This window comes from Megalops cyprinoides, chromosome 7, assembly GCF_013368585.1.
Source record: "Megalops cyprinoides isolate fMegCyp1 chromosome 7, fMegCyp1.pri, whole genome shotgun sequence".
NCBI classification, from domain to species: Eukaryota; Metazoa; Chordata; class Actinopteri; order Elopiformes; family Megalopidae; genus Megalops; species Megalops cyprinoides.
The window spans coordinates 28,380,063-28,399,992 of record NC_050589.1 but is presented as its reverse complement, the minus strand read 5'-3'; the positions used below and the strand labels follow the sequence as shown (position 1 = coordinate 28,399,992).

General features: G+C 43.5%; 1 protein-coding gene across 1 annotated transcript in view; it reads left to right on the top strand.

Annotated features, from left to right (window-relative positions):
- Positions 1 to 11,672: 11,672 nt before the first annotated feature.
- The window catches only part of LOC118780550 (metabotropic glutamate receptor 4-like), a 243,547-nt gene continuing 235,289 nt past the window's right edge, over positions 11,673 to 19,930 (top strand). The window contains exon 1 of the mRNA XM_036533113.1: positions 11,673 to 12,462. The gene's annotated coding sequence lies outside the window, so the exon portion shown is untranslated. The remainder of the gene's footprint in view (positions 12,463 to 19,930) is intronic.

Below are 19,930 nucleotides of genomic sequence, written 5' to 3'. Positions count from 1 at the left end.
TCATCAGTATTCAAGAAGCTGCATGGTGACCCATACCCATTATGGTTGTACATTGTGGTGTCCTTCTTGACACAGCAGTGTGAGAATGATGAGTAGATTATTCTCATTTTTTATTTATTGTGAATGCATATGGTTTTAATTTTAACATGACAAACAGATTGCCTTGGAATGTCCTGCATTACCTATAGTATGTGTAAAAACTGAATATTTGAAAGCATCTGTAATTGATATATTTAATTAATTAATTAATGTAATTTTTTCATTCACGGAGAGTGCTCCAAAAATTTTGTTGTGCTTTATGTACAATGGTAATAAAGGAATTCAATTCAATATAATAATTATACAGTAATGTAATGCATGTGGTATGTGTTTGTTATTTTGTCTTTTCTAACCGACTTGCTTCACTTCTTTTTTTGTTGCTCTGTCCTTGTCCAGAGCCTGCTTATACAACCTGGATTGGTCTTTACTGGAGCAACACAATGGTATTTATCACCTGCAAACCACAAGGCCCAGCCCTCTACTCAGCTGCTCAGAATGTATCTGAGAGAGCCAGGTTAAGACGTTCTGTACTGCTGGCAGTTGATAGGCCGGCCTCGGCGACCGCATGGCTTTTTTTCCTCTCCCCTGTAATGCGGGCATCAGTGCTGGCAGGCACAGATGATTACGCTCCACTGCTTAGGCCTATTCAGCGGAACTTTCATTTGGGATCGGCATTAGCGGAGCCCAAACGTCTTCAGTTCCCCTCTCCGCTAATTGAAACATGAATAATCTCAGGAGTCAGCACCATTCAACAGACACCGTGGGGATTGTTCCCTCTGGTTCGTCTCGTGGGGCTCGGAAATTAATTTGCGCTCAGAACTCGGCGTGTAAGAAGCTAAAACTCTAAAGATCCTGGCCGGGCTGAATGGGTCTATAGGCGACGGTGGTGGCAGCGCTGGCCATGGGGGAGCCTCTGCATGGCAGTGACTGTGCTCATTTGACATACAGTACCCTTGGCACCGCAGCTAATGATGCAGAGAGGAGAAGAGGCCTTTATCCTCTCTACAACAACAGAGGAGCTACACATCTGAAAGTGACTCAATCCTCTGTAATGCTTGTGCCATTCACTTGTAGAGCCTGTACAAGATAATTGATTGGTTTGGCTGTTTCCTGGTATCAAAGTTTTGCCAAGAGACTCCAGATATTTAAACTCTTTTTGGTCTCTGCAGGGGAAGATTTGATTGAGATGCGGGGGTGGTTCTGATGGAGGTTTTAACATTTTCAAAAGGGATTAATAAATTGGACCACAGAAGCCACTTGAAGATGGCTTCCGTCAGTGGAATAAGAGGACATAGGTGGAAATTATTTAAAGGTAAATTTCACACTGACCCAAGTTAGTGTTTTTTCAGTAAGGGAGAGATTAATGCATGGAATGCCTTACCTGGCTGTGCAGTGGAAGTAGAAGCCCTAAGAAGGCTGAAGACTAGGCTGGACACAGTGCTAGATACATTCTGGGCTGTGAATGATGAGCTGAGTTGGACCAAATGGCCCCTTCTCATCATCAAACATCTTACGCTCTCATTTAATCTTGTGAAAAGCTGCAATTCTTCATAAACAGATCTTCCACTCTGAGCAAGTCCCAATGAAGTTTCAGGGGTTCCCAGCACCAGGGAATGATGTCAAAAGCTGTCCAGTTTCTGTTCTTTTCCCCTGTTTACAGGATGTGTTCACTGGGTGGGTTTCTGTACACTTTTAGAGTTTGTTCAGTATGAACCTGTGTTTTCACAACAGATTGAAAACCCAAGGCCGCTTCATGTCAACAGCTTTTCAGTTAGTTCTTTTCAGTGGAGGCATTTTTCATTTACTGATACCTTGGCAATCATGTAGACTGATGAAGAAAGGAGTACCGAGCTCTTACTCTTCCGCTGTTCTCACTGAATATGTCAGTGAGCTAACTTGAAGAGAAAAAAAGTAACAGTACATCCCAAATTAATAAATAGTGGAACCCAAAAGAGGGTACTCTTGCTTATAATAGACTTTGCATCTGCACTATTGCAAGCCTTTTTTGCCTCAGCTGGTATGCACTTCCTTTGCTCTGGGGTAAAGAACATTCTGTCATTTTGGTGACACTCATGGCTTACATCTGCCACAGTGTTGGTTAAGCCCCACTGTTGCATTCTTACACGCCGAGTATTCAGTTAAGTTCTGATTCAGTCTTGCCTCATTGCCATCTGTCCTTCATCTGCACAGTGATTTTAAGAAACTTTTTTATTAAAATGTTTAAGCAAGCATTTTGAGTTTGGTGGTCAGTGAATTCGAGTGAAAGTGTTGTGAATGAAACTAAAAAAGTAGCACTTGCTTAAATTTGCTGTTCAAAGATAAGGTCAAACATAATTTAGAAGGATTGAATTGCATCTGTGGTATGATTAATCATAGGGAGCTCTTTTGCTGTCAGTAATTATAAATGCACCATATAAATGACCATCATCTACATCAATACTTATAATGGGGTACAGCAGCAGCGCCCCACTAGGGAATTGGATCTGTAACCTTTTGCTTCCTTAACCTTTAGAGCACTGCCCCCTTCATTACAGCAGCAACTGTATCATCATCAAGGCTATGCAGGATGTGGCTGCTCTCTCGCTATCCGTGCCTCCCATCTGAAAACAATGCAACAGAAGTGACTGCACCTACATGATTGCTGTACTCCCATGTCAAAACTCTGCTGAATAGTGACCAAATCAGAATTGTGACCATGGAGGATTTTGTCAGATCAGAGCAGCCATCCTTTGAAAACAAATGGTCAGACTAGCCATCCTGTGAAGACAAATCTGAATATCTGAGAAGTTTGTTATGTGGTGTAAATGGAAGAGTGTGTTGTGGACCATATTCAGTGGTTCAGTCAGCTAAGGTGGTTGTTCTGAGTGCTTTAGCTCAGACTTGGATGTATATAGCAGTGCAATGCAATTGGCTTTGCTAAGCCCAGGTAAGGTAGCTTCATTGGCTGGCACCTCTGAGTCACTTGGATGACTTAAAGGTGATTCACATATCCTGTATTCAGCATTTGCTCTTCTGGTGCACTGTGGGACCTTTGGTGTTTTGAAAATAGTCATCGCTGGCATGTATATATCCATGCTGGCAAGTGTATAGTAGGACTGCATTCACTGTGAAGTATCACAGTGAGATAAGCCTAATATACAACTGGTGAGTATAAAGCCTGGGATGACAGAGGGGATTTTGGAAAGATGGTGAAGAGCAATATGATTTGCACTTGTTGATTTCTCACAATCCACAGAAAGAAGGAGGGTTTTGTCTCACCCGTTTAAAGTTCATTGGCACTTTTAATTGCGCCTCAAAGGTGTGATGTTCATCATGGTTTGCAATCTAAGAACATGTTGCTTGCTTTTCAGGTTGGAAAAAAAAAAACAGTTACTAAACACAAATGGCTCGGGGTTTTCACAGTTTATTTTGGCTACCACCCTAAGCTGTGACATTGTAGATGATATGGTAATTAAACAAGCCGGAGTGATAGTGGCTCTGTGGCACTGCGGTGGACTGGAATACCGAGAGCTGCTTCTGTGTCAGCCTCTGTTAGTGAATGGCTAAGATGCAGCTGTAGGCCAGTCTGTACAGAGATTGACCGGACACAGGACGTCATCCCCCCCGGCGATGATGTCGTAAAAACCGGTGTGCTGTATCCCGCTGGTCAGAAAACGCACGGCTGTGCTTGTGGCGTCTTCTGGAATGACAGCCGCACCTGGCCAGTACGGGACGTCCCTGCGACGTTTACGTGACGCGGCAGAAAGGTGGGCGTGTCGTCACAGCCCACAGTGAGGGTGTCGGTGTCACGCCTTAGCAGGCCGGGATAATTGGACCTGCCGGAAAATGTCAACGTCCCAGCTGTTTGTTCCACGGGACAGGCCTATCGATAAAGCGTCTTCCGGGGACAGATAAATGACCGGAGTTAAGATGCAGAGCGCACGGAAGGCCTCCACTCGACGGCCAGAGCCGCGGGGAGTCCGGCGCCCGCGTTATTGCTATGCAGCGCATCGCGCCCAGATAAACAACATCAGTCACTCCGGGCTCGCCGCTTTATCACACGAGACGTCTGAGCCGGTGATTGATAAAAATTGCTCCCCTTCTTCCCGGCAGAATTAGCGAGACGACTCTCATGGCTTTTCACATCTGTATAATCTGTTGCTACTTTTCAGCCAGAGAGAGGGAGGGGGGGCGGGGGCGGTGGTGGTTACAGAACACAATAGCAGCACGATTCAGACAAAAATATCTCAAAAGAGTTTTTGGACGTTTTTCGATTTTTCCATGAAAATGTACTTAAGGAAATTAAGGTGTCGTCAGTTCAGAGGGAAAGGCTTTCATACCGAAAATGAGTTTGAAGTCTTTTCTTGGACCTGGCAGTTTAGATGATGTATGATGATGATAGGACCTCTGTCTTTTAATTCAGAGTGCATTGATGGTGCCGCATGCCTTCTTTCGACTCTGTCAATGATTTAATCAATGTGGCATCTGTGTGCATTGTGTGTATGTCTGTTTGAGCTGGGTTTTTGCCGCTCACCATTACAGAGAAACCCAAACAAACTTATAGTAAATCAAGCAAGTTCAGGAGGTGAATACCTCAAGTTAGGACTGGTGACTGATTTTTACCATATTTTCAGATTATGGGAACCTCTTTGTTTAACACAATACATACCGCTTAGATTGTAAGTTTAATGGAATGGCAGTGAAGGTAGACAGAAGAATGCTTGCCAGACTGAATTTGGTCGTCAGTCCATTAACAGTACAGCCGTCTGAATATCTCACCTGATTCCTCACTGCTCTGCAAGGCATGATAAGGGATTTGATCTGTGTTAGTCCTGAGCAAACACTGATCTGGCCATAGTGTGATTGACCGGGCTTGTGTAATATGAACAAACTCCGCAAATCAGCATGCTGCAATGGGTTCCTTTCAGCATGAGGATATCTAAACTAGTCCATTAGCAAACCCCTGATGCAGTTCAATATAAGCAATCTTTGGCTTTAAAAGTGAAAATGGCACGTACTAGGCAGTATAGTGAAACAAGCTCACAAGCTTATCGGTGGTATTGGTTTTTGTTGGGCTGGTAGCAGAATGTGTCTCATTAGCATGATTGGTGTTTGGACTATTAACCTGTCACGACAAAGATTCACTACGCTGACTGATGAACTAGTGGGAGTGATGAAATCAATATTCCCAATCAAGAATATAATGACAAAGATAAGCAGTTTCATCTGCATGAACAAAGATGCAGAGATTTTAATTGCCCAGTGGGAGAACTGAGGTGTCTCCTCTAGATTTCCAGAGGTGTGAATGGGCTATAAAGATTAGGATACTTGTGTCCCCAAGCTGTAGGTTGACATGTTGGGTGGAGCACTGTTGCTGTAACTGTGAGCAGAACATTTAACCTGAACTTGAACATTTAACCTGTGCAAAGATGAGGGCTTAGGACATAGTGTGCCAAAATAAAAATGCACAGAACTCTTACTTGTACAATAGCCTATATATGGCATATAAAGCAATTTATGTTGCCAAAACGACTCAATAATATTTTTTACAAGCTAATTTTCTTTGAAGAGGAAACCTGGCGAGGTGCTGGGTGGATGACTTTCAATATGAGCTTTTGAAAAAAGTTAAATACAGATGAAACATTGCATAGTTTACAACATTACAACAATTCCTGTGAATTTTCTGTGCCTGATAATATTAGTTTTAGGTGTTTGTTCTCAGCTGTGTGTTAAGTACCATTCTTAAAAAACGAATCGTGTATGACCTGCATCTGCAGAACAAAATTGTGTTGCATATGGGAACCTGCTCACAACCAGGAGGGAGAAAACGGATTCCATTTGCGAGTATTGGCAATTAACAATTTGAGCTTTGTTGGCTGAAGGCCCAAAAGATGACTGCACTGCAATCTCCTTTGCCTCCTTAGCAAATGTAAAGCACCCGGTGCCAAGGTGCTTATGTTTCATGCGGCTCCTTCACCCGATGCATCCTTCACATCCACCTTTGTGCTCTTAGCTTCCTGCCAGCCTGTACCTGAAGGCCTCTCCGGTGCAACTGGCTGACTTTGACTGGACGTAGCGAAGAAGACCTCTGTGTTCACTTGGGTTCCTATGCCAGCGCACTGCCACATAATGGCACAGCGAACGCAGACAACGCAGGCGCACATGGGTGTTCCTGTCTTGACCCGCAAAGCAAAACTGAACCACTAATAGCCACCGATGCATTCCTGCTTTCTCTGAAACATTAAAGCCCTCCTTCCCTCCGCTGACTCATCAGCGCTTTTATCTCCCCGATAAGCAACGTCGTCTGAACTGCTGTCCTTCCCGACATGGCAAAGGGAAGTGCAGTTACGCACATGTTAACAGTGGCATGAGCTCACGTTCCCTTCCCTCACATTTGGAACAACAGCAATACCCAGAACCTTTGTTCAGGACTACTTTTTTTTCCCTGTTTTTATCAGAGGAGGCGCACCATTTGGAGAACAGGAAGTGTGTGCCAGGGAAGGACTACTATCTGTTTCATCCCGAAATCCCTGTCGCTGCAAAAAATTACTTCCCTCTGGATAATTGTGTTTGCAACTGTGATCTGTATTGCTTCCAGGGGTTTTTATGGCGTAGATGTTTGCAGGGATGCAGCTCCAGTTGTCAGAATGAGTGTTTGAACGCTTCTGCCAGCTGGAGGTTGCGGAGGAGGAGACAGACAGGATGATGATAAGCTTTTAAACTGCATTATTTACTTGCTTATGATGCACCCTTATTCAGGGCCACATGCAGCAATTAAAATTTCACATATACTTCACAGCAGAATGTGCATTTTACTCCTAACGCATTGTGTTAACCCATTTATAAAGCTGAGTTTAACCAGGTGCCACTGAGCTAATACACCTAGCTGAAGAGCATCAGCAGCGTCTGTAATGCTGCACTATTGTGCTATTCTGCTGCTCTTACCTCCCCATCAGAAATAATAGTACCACATCCAAGGTAAGATTTATGGTTTACTTTAATGGCATTTATGCAGTGCTGACTTTAAAAGCGGCGTTCAAGGCAGTGGCCTGCATCATTGGAGGCTGCTCTGGGTGCACTGTGCTTTGAGCCTGTTTAGCTGTGGATACACAAGGCTTTGTATTACTTGGATCGATTCTAATCATATTACCGTAGTTTTGGATTTCAGCTCGGTTTACAAGGGGAATTGCATGTGCTATCATGCAACGTTATCAGGAAAACAATTTCAGCGCGGCATGAATGGCAGAGCTGCTGCTGATCAAATACTGAATTCACTCCTTGTGTTTTAATTGACGTGCTTGAAATAGGATTTGTACAAATACCACAGAGTAAGTGGGATAGGGTTCCATGGTGCTCATACACAATAAGACAAACAACACATTGAACAGAAATGCCCAGTGTGTTACACTTAAGTCACCCAATGGTAAATCTCCTGTAGAAGGTAAGGAGAAAGCAGAGCGATTTTGTCAGTATATTTGGATGTGCAACCTTTATTTGACCTGGAAGGTCATCTGAGAATTTTTTCCATTTACAGTAGGTAGGGGCTGTGAGGGATTGCACGAGCAAACTGGCCAAGGATTGAACCCACAACCATCCCGGGTTACTGTGCACACAGGTGATCACAAGCAATATAGAACACCGTTAAAGACAAATCAGATAGTTTGCTGGGAGTGATTAGAGCAAACAAGCTCCATCAGTTATGGAGGTACTCTTCATTATGTCTTTAACAGTGGTGATTCCTCTTGTCATCCGGAATAGCTTGCAGATGTCAGTTTGCCAGTACCACAGACTAACAAACAGCTGGCATGAAGTTACTTGGGGGTATGTCCCTATTCATATAAACAGCCGAAGGGGAGCAGCCAGTCTACCCACTTGTATCAAGTCATTTGCAAAGGTGAATTAAAGGATGTGAACAGTGGCTGTTTTTTTGTGGAATCTCAATTTGGAAGATAGTTACAAAGCGGCATGATCTGCCATAGCAATGGGATCCTGGTAAAATGCAGTTTGATTACTCGAGAATGTTATCAGTGTCACTTTAAATGTCTTTTAAAATGTCACCGATGGATTTTGGTGCTTGGCATGTTGTTTATACTTCACCTTGAATAACATAACCTTTAGCTCAAAAAGGGGGATGATTGCTTCACATGGCTGTGTGACCAAATTTAATTTCCCTGCTGAAAACACAATTAATGTTCTACTTTATTTGGTGCTGACTCACAGGTACCAACTCCACTATGTGCACAATTTCCCCAGTTACCCAAAATAAAGCAGTGAAAAACCAATTTATATTCCTTTCATAGATGTATCTTATATGTAAACATATTCAGATTCCACTGTATGTGTGTGTGCGCGTGTGTGTGTGTGTGTGTGTGAGAGAGAGAGAGAGAGTGTGAGTGAGTGTGAGTGTATGTTTGTGTGTATGTGTGTGTATCACTGTGTATGTGGTCTTCAGATGCATTCATATCGCCATAATCAGTATTTTCTGCATTGTCCTCGGTGTTTGGTGACATTGACAGGAGGCATTCGGTAGTCTTTTAAGAGAGGCAGACACTTCTCATGAGAGATTTTGACCTCTCCTCCCAGCATAATTTCTCCAGCTCCTTCAGTTTTCTTATTTTTAGTTTTCACTTAGTTTTCTCTCGAGTTTTAAGCACAAATGTTCTAGAGGTCTGGGCATTAAGATGACATGATCAGAATGTAGATTTTGTGTTGACTTAAATATTTCCTTGTAGATTTGGCTGTGTGCCTTGGGTAATTATCCCTGTGTCCTGATCAAGTGTGTCACGAAAAAAAAAACAAGAGCCACCATAAAATGGAATAAAAACTAATCTGTCCATATTTTTGCACGCAGAAATGAAAATATGTAAAACGTTGACCGCGAGCAATAGTGTTTCGCAAATAAAGGCATGTTCTTCAAAAATAGATGTGTGATTAGTATTTTCTACAGGTTCCTTTGACATCGATGACACCGAAGATATAACGCTTCGTGTACTCACTTAAGACGTTCAGGCACTACTTGGAAGAGATTTTTGAGATAATGTAAATTTGCATTGAGGCGTGTATGTGTAATTCATTAGAAATGGAGGTCTCCGATCTCTTTTCTAACCTGTGGATTGCAATTAACGCTCCAATAGAAGCACTTCTTGCTGAAAGGCGTCGGTAGTCGCTGTCAGAGTTGATTTGGTATTCTTTAAAGTCAGGAAAAAACATAATGATGTCAGCATCGGTTTACCAGCGAGCACTTCACAATAACCCATTACTTCACAACTGACAATCATTTCAATATCTTGTGTTGCATTATCTTATTTTAAAGAATGAGTACAATTACAAATACAAACAAAACAGCGCTCCATTCTTGTGTCTTTTCTAGCAGTTTAATTCTCCCTGGAGGTTGCTCTGTGTAATTCCAGGCGTAAGGACCAACAGCAGACGAAGGAAAATCGTGGCACTAGTCGGCGCCTTAAACCTTCGTAACAAAACGCGATTCATTGAGTCGGGAGGGAAACGGCAGAATTGAAATAACTGCGCTGTCCACCCTTCTACGTTTCCCAGTTCTAACCTGGAAACAATGTTTGCGCTTCAGAACAAAACACGAGACACGAGTTCTGAGACCAGGGGAAACACGTGGCCATGATACCATTATCTCATTCTGCTACTGGATGCAAACCGATTACGCAGATATCTTGATACAAATGTCGTTGAATGACTGACATGCATAAACAAAATGCAAGAATTCATGCACTTATGTAATCAACTCATCGTGTATTTTGAATACATGAAAGTAAATATTATAACGCGCGCGCACACACGCGAATGTGTATATTATAGTGTATGTGTACATTATAGTGTGTTATATACGTGTATGTATAAAATAAATAAATATGTACATATGTGTGTGTATGTGTATGAAATCTATATATGTATATGTATGTGTGTGTGTGTGTGTGTGTGAGAGAGAGACTTGTAAATGCGTGGTGGAAAGGAAAGCGGAGAATTGATGATGTTATGCTGTCCAGCACTACCTTCTTAGGAATATCCCGTAATCAGAACTAAGCAGTCACGCCCTTTGCCACTATATTAAGTTCAACGACATGCACCGCATACAAAATGCCATAAGATGCCTCACCTTCCACCTGCGAAGGACCACGGAGGGTTAACCGTTAGCTTCATGCTTGCGAAACCGTATTGATTTGTGATTTATGTACATGATGAATATTGCATTACATGCTGTGTACAGCGAACTGCGCGCAGATAATAGGAGCCACCCAGCACATTTGCTCAGGCTAATCTATAAACAGTCAGACAGACAGGCTCGACGTCGTGACCCCCCCCCCCCCCCCCCCCACTTCATCCACCCTTTTCACCTTCCCAATACCGTACTGGTTTTGGACAAAAGGACCAGTGACCGCTTGATAAATGTCTCACAAAAGAATCAAACGGCACTAGCATTGACTGATAATGCGCGCTCTATTCATTTTCTCGTTGTGAAAGAACTGCTATTCACCGAAGCAAACGGATCGTTCTTTCTTTCTGTCTTATTGGCACATTTTTCTTAAACTGTGTGTCTTATTTTGAGATAAGGCGCGCGAACACTCAATAGTCCCCCTTTCATTTGTCTCAGCCAGTTGCCCCCCCCCCCCCCCCCCCCCGTATTTATCACTGTACCTTTATTGCTTTTTTGAGTTGCTCATTTTTCTCTTGCGCAGTCTGTTCTCTTGCCAATCAGTTAATATTTTAAGCTCTTTTGTAGCGCACATTCCTTAATTGAAATAATAAGATATTGGCTTGAAGCCCAGCTTTTTGTTCTGGGAACGTAGCAGGGATTCAAAGGGGGAAAAACCGAAGTCACACGATTACAGTTATTGCGGGCGCAACGCGCCACCATGTATCACACACCATGCAGTTTCCACCCTACAACTGGTAAAAATACCACTGGGACCGACCCTGCAGTCACTTTACGAAGACTTTGAAACGGTGATGTGCACTATTTCCAAACCCCGCTGAGTTAAATTGGGCGACCAGTACACACGGGACGTTTGGAGGCATGTGAAATGTTATTAATTACATTGAAAGACGTTGACGCTGAAATGCCTGTATCCCATTTTTGTTTCCTGTAGTTGCGACCAGAGAAGCCGATTCTCCTCAGTGGATTCTTTCCAGGGAACATGTGGGCTTGGATCACCCAGCAGCGCGCAGTATTTCACTGCCCCGACAGCAGCTGCATTATTTCAGCGCTATGATAGCCAGTGTAGTGGTAGCGGCAGTGGCAGTATCGGCATCAGTTCAGCAGCGCTTCCATACGCGAGGAGTGTGTTGAGAGTACCCAGTAAAGCAAAAGTCGAAGCTGACGAAACAGTATTTTTATACACTTCATATTTTTTGAAAGGACATCGTGTCTTGCCCCGGTTTTGAGAGAGATTACAGCATTTTTGTTTCTACAGGATTGGCTTCTTCTGGAGCACATTTATCGCGTTTTTCCCGTCGCCCAGTTCAAGGCGAAGAACAGTCTCGCCCATTCTCAAGGAAGACCCTCGACTTGTATCGGTAATTGTACGAAAAAGAAAACGCTTGGCTATTGCGAGAACGAGTGTTTTATATACTGGGTTGGGAAGATAGTGTTTTTCTTTTATCAAGAAAATACATTCTAGAGCTTTCAGTGGAATGCCGATTTTGGAAAGGTACCAGTGCAACCCTTTGAAGGGACACCTGTGGCAATTTGTTCGTTTCATTTGAAAGGAAAGCATTAAAATGAGACTTTGGTAAAAGAAACGCAATGCAATTTTGTTGATCCGAAAAGTGACCCTATAGCTAAGGGTATGTTGCAGGTGGTCGCATCGGACTTCATAGCAGCCTATCAGAAAAGTGTAACACATTTCTGCGCACCCATTCTGATTTTCCATAGCCAGCAATTACACCATTATATGTGAATTCGTGTCCCGGAACAAGAAGTCGTCTTAATTATAGTTTTGGTTGATACTGTGTTTTATGCGTTGGCTTTGGGCGCATTTAAGTTAGTTGGAAATCGTCTCATTGATGTGTTGAATTTCCTGCATCGCCTCAATAGTGCAGTCCGTTTCCAGCGGGGGAGCGCGCTATGCTAATAGCAGTCATTTTCATTGCCACACAGTCTCAGTATTAAAATATAATGTACGGAGGATTCAGCGAGGGTTTCATCTGATAAACGTAAAATACTAATTTGCAGCACGGTAGGCTACTGGCTTTAAAGAGCCACAGAGTCAAAAAGCGGACAGCGTTTCATTAGAAACAGTCGACGACCGTGTTTCGGAATTGAAGACTGCCGGGATTTCTTTGGGATTTTTGAAGCGTTGGAAATTTGTGAGCACCGATTGAACGGCGTCATCTTGACATTATTCATTCTTTAGCGAACACATCACCGACTGGAACGCGGCTCTGTGCATCGTGACAATGAATTGAGTGTTTGGGGTAAGCATCAAACCGCATTGAGAAAATCGCCGGAGAACGCAAGGGGCAAAAGGAGAGCCTATACATGGTGAAAGGCTGAAATGTTTAATTAAGTGATGCTGGGACAGGCGATGCCATACTTTCAACGTAGAACTGGTTTTTCGCTATCGTAGATACCTACACTACACTTCTATTTTGAAATTCGTTTCCTGGAGGTTCTTTCAAAGGTATGACATCTTTGCTTATTACTTTCCTTTCTCTACATGTATAGGAATTATATTATAGGACGGCAAGGAAAGTCTCATAAAACTATTCTTTGCATTCTTTCTCCAGGATCATCAATAGCCCGCAGCACTGTGTCTGATACGATATGGAAATGCAATATTTAATAACACAAACAGTATTTATCATAATATATGTTTATAAATTCGACATTGCCCTCTTAGTTTCCATGACACGGATAAAACTATGGTTTATCGCAAAATTTAGCCAACGAAGCTAAATTTGGTATCACGATTTGGGTTTTAGGATGAAATGTATGAATGTGCAAAGAATGTGTGTTCGGAGAATGTGATGAACGTATAGCATCCATAGGAAACGCCACACCACATTAAAATGCACACGAGAGAGAAGACATAATCTGGAAACTTTAAAAACAGATAGCAGCAGTTATCCAGTGGGTCATATAAATATATAACTTTAATTTCTATATTTTCTTTATCACCGATTTAGAGAAACACACCTATGAATAAATCGAGTCGGTATTTTCTATGGGAGTGTTTCAGTCCGTCCTGCACCAGAAAAAATGGACACGGTAAATGAAAGTAGAAAAACCAAACGAGACTGTTTCTTTAAGAAATGTTTTCTCTTGTAGGTCTTACTCGCTGGTAGTAATTCAGACAGTCTATTTACGGCGAATTGATTTGCGCAATTTGTTCAGAACTGCAAGTGACGACGAAGCCGAGATGAGATCCATTTATGTTCCCTCTTCACTCTGCTCTATATCTCCCCCTCCTCGCCCTCTAGCTTTTTTAAAACGATGATACAACCCTCATCTAAACTAACACATTCATCCCTTAACACCTGGGAAACAGGGGGAGAAATCGTATCAGAGGACTATAGCAGTTTTTCAACGTCTTCCCATTGTCCTCGAGATATTTTGCAGATGCTCGAGCTCGAGGCGCTCTGTAGCATATGGGATGCTTGAGTTGAGAAAGCAATTGCGAGAGCAGTGCACCGTAAACAATGGACCCCCACTATCTGCAACACCATCGCTAACCTACCCCATTCCGAATGCCCACATAAAAAGATGTGCATTTGGCACCTGTACTTTAAAGCTAAGTAGTTATGCGTAATAATCCCGTTTTATTTATTGGGGGTGTGGTGATGACGAGGGAGAACCCTTGGCGTGTTCCAAGCCGCTGAATTCTGACATATTCTCGATAGAGTGCAGACTATTTCGGGTGTAATCAAGGTTGCGATTTGCCTTCATGCACAGAGATGTAATGCATTATTAAACACGTTATGTAATCTTACTAGGAGCAAGGTGCACATTGATGTGTTGCCCTAAGACAGAAGTCTGCCTTCCTCTACAGCACCAGAAAATACCTTTTAATGTAGTGCCATTTAATGCAAGATTATAGGGGAGATGTATATAAAGGCTATGGCAACATGCATGTTTTTTTATGGAATTGACACCTTGGTTAAAATATAGCAATGCTTTAAGTTACCCCATCAGTCTTCAAAGCAATGCAGATATGAAATCAGATCACTAACAGTAATTACCAGTTGTCTGTCAGTCAAATTTGTTTCAGTCACAGATCAGTGTTTTCTAAATTTAAATGGCCACTGTAACTCAGCATGGATTACTGGTCTTCAGTCAAATGCCCAGTACATTCTAGTGAATAAGAACTCTTAAGTGTTGCATCCATAATGTGAGTCTGAGTTGGTTTAGCAAAGATCAAGGCACTTACCCACTGCTGGTCGGATCATAAAAATTGACCATGTCTCACTGTTGAGTACTTCATGTGCTGTGATGATTGGCTAAGCTCAGATGTTTACTGAGCTGAGGATAATTGCTTTTCCAGAGCCTTCATGTGAAGTTTTTAACTGCTGTTTCTTCTCTTTGTATGTTTGTGCTTGTCCTGTACTTTTGATTGGCATTTTTTAAAGAATGTAATTTCAGAATGTATGCTGAAGAGGAAATACACAGGGGTGTTGAATGCAGTTGGTGTTAGTTCCAGCTGGTTTGCAGACTTGCAGTGATGCTGGAGCCTTTGGGTGTAGGATTGAGGCAGTCTCAGTTTCTGTGTAATGATGCAGGTTGACAAAGCCATGCAGCTATGCAGTGGCCTCTGGCATCGCATTCATTGATCAGGCTAATCTGTGCATTGATTCATTTGCAATGGCCAGGTGTTGAGTGATGAAGCAGTGTACAGGATAACTAGGGCTGTATACTGTGGAAGTATATGTAAAGGCACAACCCTGTACAGGAAGCTGGTCACTTGCAGGACTGTTAATGGAGAGAGGCAGCTTGTATTCAGTCTTTGGTATAAGCAGGCCAGATTGTGATGTCACAGTTATCCATTATCTGCAAGGGCTCAAGGCCAGTGGAGTGGTGGTACTCACTGGTGACAGCCAATAACATTCTGGAAAATGTCCTGCTAGCTTTGGTGGAACCAAAGGCATCATTCCTCAGACCTGGGCCTGTGCAGACTTCTCCTCCCAGGGTTTCAGTGTGATGAATTAAAAAGGGCTTTTGCATATTGTACAGGCACTTTCTCAAAGCCTTTGTTCTGGCACTCTTCTCCCATGAGCTCTTCATGAAGTGATACAACATACACTCGTTTGAACACCAGTCACTTCAATGGCCCTCGTTGAAGCTTAATGCATACATTTAGGAACTCAAGTGCTTAAAATCATTTAGTCTATACTGCTCGACCAAGATTACTAGGCCATTCACTTGGATCGTATGTACTTTTGGATGGGATTTATACCATTGGGAACAAAGATTTCAAAACCATCTGGCTTATATATTATTTCTGATATACAGTAGAATTGGATTTCGAAGGACAGAATTTTGGGTGGCTGAGAGGCATAAGTGAAATTTAGTCACACTGCTGTGACTCATAGTGCTGTATCTGAGAAATATTAAAAGATGCAAACTATACTCATATATATTTCATTGCCAGAATATAAATATTAAATATGCACTTTATACCCCAAAACAGACTTTAGAAACTCAATAATATTGTTCATTTTTACCAGCTTTCAACCTTCAGCTCCTTACAGTGCGCATTAAAGCATGAAAGTCACAGAGGTTGATATCCACATAGTTGTTTTTTTGTGGGGGGAGGGGGGTGTTGTTGTGGTCACAAAGCACAAAGATGAAGTTTTTTTTTTTTTTGCTCAGAGGCATGTGTACAGACTAATACACTGATGGTGTGTTATCAAAGGGTGAATAACAAACAGAATTTAGATGTGATTAAAAATGGACCAGAGGCCCGAGGCAAACAGTGCAACATAAGAATATGAGTACAATGCTTGCATTTTCTGCTTACGTACATCCTAAACTCACAGAGGAAATGCAAATTAAACCCAAATTAATGAAGTGTGATACACATATTTCATTAAGCTTGCACAGATAAAACACGATATCCACTTAATGTATGTTCAGTTAATGCAATGGCTTTATATAACCCAAGGGCAGTCCTTTCAAACAGGCTTAAAATTATACCTTCTCTGTTGTTGACATCATTGGCAGTATGATATTATTGCTCTCTTAATTCTGGGGGAGGGGGGGGGGATTTTTTAGATTCCTGCAAAGTACACTCAAGATTGCCATGCACTGCATTTTAGTCAATTTTGATATGAAAATCTGGACAACAAGTCATTTTGTGTTGCTTCCCATCAGTAAGGATGTTTTAATATGGATGTTGGAAATGCACTGGCTATTGGTCAGCTGGACATGTGGTATCTCATGACCTGAGCTGGGAATCATCCCTCTCTCAGCCCAACTAGGAGCATCCTAGGAGTGGTGAAAGACACAAAGACACACACACACGTATACACACACACACACACACACACACACACACACACACACACACACACACACACACACAAGCAAGCGCACACACACACGTGTATGCACACACACGTATATGCGCGCGCACACACACACACATACACACACACGACCATGCATACATGCACACACGGCCACGCACACACACATGCATATGGACTTGAGTGGTTCATACAGGCCTCTCCTCTCTGTTTTGCTTCCAACTGCCCTGGTTCAATTCCCTGCTACATCTCAATTGGTTTTCCACCCAGCTGCTTTACAAAATCGGAGGGAGATAAATTTTACAAGATTTGTCACGAAACATTTGCCTGCGCACAGCAGGGAGAAATGTAACTCTCAAATACAAAGTAGCGAAGCAAAAAGGTCAACAGAATGAACGTGTCGGCACCAGCCTCCGTAAACGGCAGTCTGGCAGGGCCTCCAATCACAGGGACTTTGAGAGCGTGTCTCCAGAGGTGAAAGGCAATGAAACCACACCAGAACTTTCCCATGAATTCTCAATGCAGTGATAATGACATTTGGGTTGGAATGCTCTGCTTGGCCTTTGAGCATCTCTGATGAGTTTTTATTATACCTGCTTGTTGTATCTAATATTGTCTGTCGTAATTTGCTTAGGAGACCCCCTTTTCCAAGGTGATTTGAATGCCAACCATGAGTATAAAATTATCTTATACTTTTCTACAGCTAGTTGTCTTAATGAAGCAGGTCAGATGAAAGACCTTGCTCGAGGGCACAACAATGTTGTCCTGCCTAGGTTTTGAACCAGCAAGCTTTCGGTAGCAAAATCAGTCAAATTCACTAACCACAATGCTGCACTGCTGCCGTGTGGACTCTGCCCTCTTTTTTTTCTACCTGCCTCTCTCCCACCCTCACTCTCCTTCTACCAGTCCCCATTTTTCTGTCTTCTCTCAGCTGAAGAGAGAACAATATTACTTTTCAGCCGAGAGTGTTGCTTTGTGATGGGAAAGTAAACCCAGCACTGGTGTGTGGTGGGATTAAACAAGCAGGAGAAGACTCATCCTGCTAAGGAGTGAGAGTGCTGTACATTCAAAAGAAATCAGTCCTCTCTTTAATATTATGGACACTCATGTACAATTCCTGGAAAATGAAAATGTAGATTTAGATGCACGGAAGGGATGCATGTTCAGATACATAGGCTAGGTACTGATGCTTTTCATGGTAACAGCAGTGATGGTTCTGTCGGTTGTATGGTAGCAGCATGCGGCATAGCAGTCTGTGGCAGTCTGCATGGCCTGGCACACCTTCCCTGCAGCTCCAAAGTTGACTACACATCCTCTGCCACCCGAGCCCGCTCTCCGCAGAAGAAAAAAAAACTTTGCCACGAGGGGAACCGCTCTGCATATCACAGGGTTAATTATCTTTAAAAATGCAGAGTAAGCACACACACGCATGAAATTTTTAGACTTGATATCCCAGAGCCCAAGAGGTTCCCCGAGGACGGGCTCGAGCGCTTTTTCTAAAGTGTGTTGTGTCTCGGTGAGCACCTCCCGCTCCGCACGTGCGGGCGGCGGGCGAGGGCGCACGCCAAGCGGCCTCGGGAGACGACTTAGCGCGCCGTATCAGCGCCGCACATTGGAGAGAAACGCCGGGCTTAATCAAACTCCCTTAGACAGGCATGCACCGTACCTTTCTCCCCCCCTTCTCCGCTCCCTTCCCGCGCACTAATTCTGCACCCCGGCGTGGGAGGAACGGTTTACTTTCCCGGTCTTGACTTTGCAATTCCAATCAGCTTTGCGACAGAAGGATGTCGAACACGCTCCCGCGCGCGTGTTTAGCGCTGCACGCAGGACTTTTGTTATTAATTGAGTCCCAGGGGGGCAGAGGGTGTCTGAGCTGTGCAGACACGTGTAAGGCAAGGACACATACCTTTTTCAATGCCATGGCCAATCAGAGGTCTCAGATAAAAAAAATGAGACTTTCTTGGCTTCTCAGTGTTGTGTTCTTCTGCTTTATTACCATAAAATATAAGCTATGAGGATCAAGCTTAGATTCAGAGGATTATGTTGATTATTCCTGGCTGTTTCTGCGTGCTCTGTACGACAGCCGTCGCTAAAACAGTCGGTGCCCGTGTCATTTGCATTATCCTAGCTTGTGGTCAGGAGCACGCTGGGAAAACAGATCAGTGGATGCAGAGAGTTACTGATGATGTCACCCTCGACCCCCCACCGCCACCCTACGGCGTGACTTTTGAACGTCTAAATTCCCCTCGTGTGTGGCCCTCGCGGCCATGTAGCATATTGAGTACCCACATTCCAGTTCATCTCCCTCGCCGGCCTCCTGGCAGCGGCCATCTGCTCACAGGGGGGCAAGTCTACAAAGCTCTGCTCCAGTCTCTTACAGTCTGCCGATTCTTCCCCACAGCCCCTAAACAACCCAAAACAGAGAAAGGGCCCTTCCAAAAGGCCGGGAGGCCCTGCCGGGGTGGTTTTCGGCTGTTGATTTAGAAAAGCTGGGACGCTTTTTTCCTTGTAAAGGCAAGCAGGGCCCCCGTCCCCCCAGCCTGGGTCCTTCGCTGAGATCCACAGGTTGCAGCCATGGCTGCGGGACAGGCAGGAGAGGGACAGCTCATTCAAGGCAGTCACAATTCACGCGTTGCAAGGCCGTGAGACAGAGGAAGCTGAATGTGATGCTCTGTGTAAAGTCAGCCGTTGTTCCTTTTGGCACTTTGAAACCAAAATGAATGGGTTTTTTCCCCAAGGCCCTTCTGCCCTTTTGTTTTGACTGTGACCGTGGTCTCAGCTGCCATTTGCCAGTGACCAGGTGGCTGATCACACAAGTGGTCACCCTGTGGGACCGTTCTTTGAACTGCTTCAGTTAAAGTCCTGGCAGTGAAATCTGAGTGAGGCTGACTTCTGATTGGTCGGAGGCGTGTGTCTGAGATTCATCAGGTAAAGAGTAGATAGCTTGATTTTGGAACACTGCCAGTTTTTGTCTTTTGACAAAGCATTCTAGATTGTTTTTTGGGTGGGGGAGATGGGGGCCACAATGCACATTGAACAGGTTATAAGGGTGGTCACCTCCTGTGCAGTTTCTTTGGTAAAGATACTTTTGTGGGTTCATTTTAATACATAATTCATGCGGTTCGTGACACATAAAAAATGCCCATACACATAAGACTGTCATGGATGTTTAATGCAAATATTCAGCAAGCCTAGGGGGCATTGCCAAATGCGAGCCAAGATATCAATACCCACTGACACATACGCAAGCCTGAGAAGTAACGGGATCCGAGTCAGATAGATGTTCTCTCGGCCAAAAGAGATTACGCTCACCATGCTTTTCCTCGGGGCTTGCTTCTCTCTGTGAAGCGCAAACTGCATTTGAGGGAACAAAAGAAGGACTACTCCTCGTAATCAGTTCTCCCGCCTCACTTTGCCTGTC